Source organism: Armigeres subalbatus, chromosome 2 (genome assembly GCF_024139115.2).
Source record: "Armigeres subalbatus isolate Guangzhou_Male chromosome 2, GZ_Asu_2, whole genome shotgun sequence".
Lineage (NCBI taxonomy): Eukaryota > Metazoa > Arthropoda > Insecta > Diptera > Culicidae > Armigeres > Armigeres subalbatus.
The window spans coordinates 417,668,351-417,674,350 of NC_085140.1; the positions used below are offsets into that span (position 1 = coordinate 417,668,351).

General features: G+C 37.6%; 3 non-coding genes across 3 annotated transcripts; 1 reads left to right on the plus strand and 2 right to left on the minus strand.

Annotated features, from left to right (window-relative positions):
- Positions 1–631: 631 nt before the first annotated feature.
- Trnac-gca (transfer RNA cysteine (anticodon GCA)) lies at positions 632–703 on the minus strand. Its single transcript has one exon. It is a non-coding gene; the product is annotated as a tRNA-Cys (tRNA).
- A 1,519-nt stretch (positions 704–2,222) lies between these two features.
- Positions 2,223–2,294, minus strand: Trnaq-uug (transfer RNA glutamine (anticodon UUG)). The gene has a single exon. It is a non-coding gene; the product is annotated as a tRNA-Gln (tRNA).
- A 2,024-nt stretch (positions 2,295–4,318) lies between these two features.
- Positions 4,319–4,390, plus strand: Trnaq-uug (transfer RNA glutamine (anticodon UUG)). Its single transcript has one exon. It is a non-coding gene; the product is annotated as a tRNA-Gln (tRNA).
- Positions 4,391–6,000: the final 1,610 nt, after the last annotated feature.

Genomic DNA, 6,000 nt, shown 5'->3' on the forward strand with positions numbered 1-6,000 from the left:
TAGGAGCGCTGCATGCGCCTAGCTGGAGCATTTTGTTTACATTTCCAATATGAAAAAATCGCAATTTTCATATCGATAATTTAGACGATTTTCACTCGTTTCGAGTTACTAATCTAATGCGAGAAGATGAATAGTAAAACGAATTTGCATTTCTATAGATTTCCTCAGCGTTTCATGCATGTGATTAGTATTATATTTAGGAGCTGCTGGCTGCTGCAGTAGTTCAAACCATGGTACGAATTAAGTTCAAACCATGAACAGTGTAGTTCAAACCATGGTACAAATCAAAGTTATGTAATTATTAAGTTTTTTCAATGAAACTAAGCATAAATATGTGCACCCAGGATGTTTTTAGAAAGATAATGAACTAAGCTTCCATATAAACTAGAAATCGCAGTTCTAACATGTCCCTTTGATAAAATAGATCAACTTTGTTCTTCCGGCTCATCTGAAACCCGCCATTTGGTTCAAACCATGATTGGATACCCTACTATTTTACTCAGTCACTGAGTAGGTGAAAGTTAGCGTGTAGGCGAAACGAAGTTCGTCGGGTCCGCTAGTAAGAAATAAAAATGAATTTAAAAACAAAGAAATGCGAGCGGCATCAGTACTCTTTAAAAAAGATCGAGTGAGGGGGCACCCGGGTTTGAACCGGGGACCTCTCGATCTGCAGTCGAATGCTCTACCACTGAGCTATACCCCCATGTTGGCTTCGTTTTCAAAAAACATGTTGAGAGTTTTCGTAGGAAATAAAAAATACAATTAGGGTAAATGAACTTAGAACATTCTATGCTTGGTTTTATTTTTAAAATCAAGCACAAGTAAAACTCTCGCGCTTAGAATCATAATCATAAGGGCGTAATTGAACCGTTTGTTTGAGAAACTGCAACGATGTTTAAAAGTGATGACATTATAGTTCTTATATATGACATCCAAGAATAATAATAAAAATCTTTGAAATACTTGTCTATTGTTCGATAAAAATATTCAAAATCTTTTATGCAAATGCTTACGTTGTCATAAGCATAGCGACAGACCCTTTTCAAAAGTTACAAAAAGTGTGAAAAGTTTTCGAATTGGTGCTAGAGCTCCAATACTATACATCAACACTTTCTTTCCTTCCCAAGCTTCGGCATGGATGGGCAGGGCATGGCCAGGAGAAGTAACCTTCATGCCTGCATGTCATTGCTAAGAAGACTATAATAGTGCCCTATGTTTTTGCTTCTTGCTGATCCAACTTCCAGGGATGGGGGACACAGATTTTTTTTCCATATGTCCTGGCTCTTATGTCTAGGCTAAAGCGCCATTACTCGCTCTCTAGAACGAGAAAAAAAAATTAAATAATAAAATAAAAATAATTGAAGTAGGTAATAGGAGTACGCGATCAAAAATATGAAGATCTGTTTAGTGTTTATAAAAAGTAAAATTCACAATAATTAATGAAAAATACTTCTCACTTAACCCTCTTGAATTTAAAGAGAGTGGAACACATTCAGTTGATTGTTCAATATAGGGGAACTGTTCCATTTTCCATCTCACTGAACATATATTCATCTCATCGCAAAACAAAGAAATACAGCATCTATCTCGTCGCTTCTTTTTGCTAACACGCGTGCTCACTGGTGAAAAAAAATCACAAAAATCGGAAACAAACCAAATTCCTTTTCATTGCTTTGTTTTTAATGGGATGGAAATAGGAGCTATGGGATGAAGTGCCGAACCGTTCCCCTACTTGTTTAATTAAAACTTAACATAAATAGGAAACTTCTTTATGTTCAAAATAAACGTTTGCTATTTGACGAGAACTATGCTTACAATTTAACTTATAAGAAATAATCTGTAAATCAACTGTTTATTGTAACTTATTGGCTTTGGCAGGTTTTGTTCTATTATTGTCAGGGGGGTTTTTTATGACTGATAATGCTCGATTTTGGCCTAAACATTATTTGCATATCAAAGAATATTGTGGCCAAATTTCATAAAATTTGGTCGACAAAAACCCCCCTGACAATAATAGAACAAAACCTGCCAAAGCAGTCTTTCCCCCTATATCGAACCCCACATTTTACTTAATTTTTTATTATAGGGATTTTATATTTTCGCAAAAAAACATGATCTGTAGAAAATTTGTTTTGATGACGTAAGAATTTGATTTTCCTGAAGAATGCGTTTTAGACTATTCTCTCCCTAGTGAAATACAAAAAAACACATGCAAAAAAACGAGGTTCCACCGAGATTTGAACTCGGATCGCAGGATTCAAAGTCCTGAGTGCTAACCGTTACACCATGGAACCATAAAAACATATGTTGCTCAATGAATTACAAAATTGAAGAAGTTGTTTGCAACATTGCTATAAAATTGTATGAACGTTTTATAGTTGAAAGCTTGAAGTTCACGCTAAGCTTTACTTAACCAGAATGTGATGTATCGAAAATGTTAACTCGGCTTGGGGATAAGATAACTAGAATTAACAAACCAATATACAAGGTAAAATAAATAATATGCAGAATAGGGTGACTCAAAAAACACTTTTTCAAATTTTTTGATGGGCCGCCCTCTTATTCGGTTCTATTTGATGCCCTGATGCTCTGGACAAAATTTCAGCCAAATCGGTCAACGTTTGGGCAGTGCTAAACTCGTTGGAAGTTTATATGGAAAAATATATGCAGAAACATCCAAAAACAGTGATTTGCGGTTGGACGGCACAATTTACGATCAAGAACTATGATACTCATTCAGTTCTTGTAAAATAAAATACAGAATGTTATGCTGAAAACCGCGAGAAGATTAGAGTTTATTACGCAAAGATATTAGCATTTTACTGGAGTGTTGTAGGGGTGAATTTATTTCTTTTCAAAGGTAAAAGAAACGAAATTTGCTCAAACCCCATAGCAGAGAAATGCTAATAACTTAGCCGGGCAAACTCGAATCGTCTCGCGGTTTTCTGCATAACATTCTGTATTAAATTCTCCAAGATCTGAATGAGTATCATAGTTCTTCATCGTAAGTTGTGTAGTTCAGCTGCAATTTACTGTTTTAGGATGTTTCTGCATACATTTTTCCATATAAACTTCCAACAAGTTTAGCACCGCCCAAACGTTGACCGATTTGGCTGAAATTTTGTCCATAGCATCAGGGAATCAAATAGAACCGAATAAGAGGGTGGCCCATCAAAAAAAAATTGAACAAAGTTTTTCCCATACTAATTTGAGCCACCCTAATGCAGAATTATAATAGGGTTACTGCTCCTGGACTTCACTCATAGCTCCGATATTGGTCTCACGAAAAACAAAACAATGAAAAGGTATTTGGTTTGTTTATTATTTTTGTGATTTTTTTCAGCAGTAAGCACGCATGTTAGCAAAAAGAAGCGACGAAATTGGTGCCGTATTTCTTTGTTTCGCGATGAGATGAAAATATGTTCAGTGAGATGGAAATGGAACAGTTCCCCTAGTTAAAATATTAATTTCCTAATTTCCCAACATATAACATATAATGAACTGTACTGAAACTGAAAAATGAACTTTTCCCTTTTCATCTTCTCATTGTTTGTTCGGAATTAAAAACAAATTTCCTGAACGAGGCTATTATTGTTTTTGCTGGTAATGGTAAAAGGTACATTCTGTGTTTAAATCTATTGTAATTCGCTTGAGTGATGAACTTCCTTTATCATAAAAATCACTACATATAATAAAGTTTTAAAAAAATAGTCTCAAATCGAGTCGAGTACGAGACACTGAAGACTTACTGTTGAGGTCGAAATACGCATCTGTCAAAGGTACCACTTTGGCGGAATTGATTGGAATTGTACGAACTCGTCTTGTGACAAGTAAAGACACTCCACTAAAAGCTCAAACTATTTTAATTAAAAACATATTATAATTCTCAAAATAAATTATTTGGGGCATTTAAAATTTAAAATAACCAATTTTTTGTGTTTCTCGATCATAAACAAAATCCTGTCGTTGAATTTTCAAAACTATTTGTTGTGTGTGAATAAGTGATCTATTAATGTCTCAGTACATGTTCACATTTGCTATCTAACTTGCACTGAAGAAATTTTTGGATTTCCAAACAAGTCAGAAATATAGGTATATTATCATATCGTATCATTTAAAATAGTGAGGTTATCAATATTCAAGTGAATGTGTGTCAAGTAGCATACATTTTTTAAATAATACATAAAATTCATTGATATTTCAATATGTAACAGCCTGCGTAGCGCATGTAATGTGAAATTATAGACACTTCCGAAGGATAAAAAAAAACAATAGTCAATTACGTACATTTATTCAGTTCTCAAACGGCGAGCACCAAGGTTCCATGGTGTAACGGTTAGCACTCAGGACTTTGAATCCTGCGATCCGAGTTCAAATCTCGGTGGAACCTCATTTTTGATTTCCGCGCTCAATTTGCGTTGAACAAGAGGAGTGGGAGAGGGATGTGGGGGAGGGTACTTAATAAATACCAAATTTCCAAAACGACTTCTATGCTTTTGTAAACAAAGCAAACGTCGATTTGACGAATCTGGTAGCAAATCCACGCAAACCAAAACACCATGCAGAAGTTCTCACCCTATGGACTTAACCACGAGCGTCTTCTTTTTCCACGATTCTTCTTCTTTTCGCTCGAAAAAATGACATCCGCTGCCGGCCGATGAACATTTGAGTGAATTCGGAGAGTTCACCGGATGTTCACGTTGATGTTCATTTTTTGTAAACTTTGCCCTCAGATGAGGTTTTTTTCTTACTGAAAATCGACGCGTGACGTCATCGTGGTTTACTCCATAGGGAGGGGTTGTAGTAAGTAGTAAAATTCTTCTTTATTTAATCATTTTCTGTTCTACAATTATTATTTTTCTACATATACAGTGCTCGGCCGGCTCGGCCCTCCAACTTCAATTTTAAATTTTTATGTTTACATTGTTATTTAAGTGTTAATATGATATATCATGACGGCCTTTAGGAGGCGCTGGTGTGTTCTTTAAAATTTGATAACCTAACTACTATGTACACTAATATTTACAATAAAAAATTTGATAACCTAGATTGGAACTAGCGCCCTAATTGGAGCCTGATCCGAATGCAAGCAACGGACCCTAAACTTTTCTTTACACTCACCAAAGCGTTCATGTAAGGTTTTTATTCCGGCCAGACGGTGGACCTCGGATGTTCTTGTCCTGGGAGGGGTGTTGAGGATCATCCTCAGGAATTTGTTTTGGACCCGTTGAAGTTTGAGGTGGTGGGTTTTAGCGCAGCTCTCCCAGACCGGCATGCCATATTCGATCACAGGGAGGATGATTTGCTTGTAGACAGCAAGCTTATTTTTCAGGGCGGTTGATCAAAGGGTACAGTAGTTTCAACAAGACGTTACACTTTGTCACCGTTTTGTCAACCTGTTGCCTGAAAATAAGCTTGCTGTCGAGGGTTAAGCCAAGGTAGCCGGCCTCATTGGCCCATTCCACAGTCGTGCCATTGAGGATGATTTTACAGTCCCCAGGCGGAACAAGTTTAGGGGATTTGGAGTGGGGGAAAATGATGACCTGGGTCTTCGCCGCGTTGATACAGATCTTCCAGCTGGTGAGGTACTCTGTCAGGGCATCCAGGTCCGTTTGAGTTTTGCCACTAGCGCTCTGATCACTCTACCGTTGTAGACGATGGATGTGTCATCTGCGAACAGAGACAGAATGCCGCCTTCTGGAGGTGCTGGCACGTCGGAGGTGAACAGATTGGAAAGCAGGGGCCCGAGGATACTGCCCTGGGGAACGCCTGCGACGATGTTGTGCGCATTGGAACTCGCTCCGCTGATTGAGACCCGGAATGTCCTTGCCGACAGGTAATTGTTGATGATTTTCACCAGGTAGCTGGGAAGATTGTAGCGTTGTAGTTTGTACACCAGGCCATCATGCCATACATTGTCAAATGCCTTCTCGACATCGAGTAAGGCCATGGCGGATGTTTTCGAGACAAACTTGTTCCGTCTGAGGACGTTGGTAACTC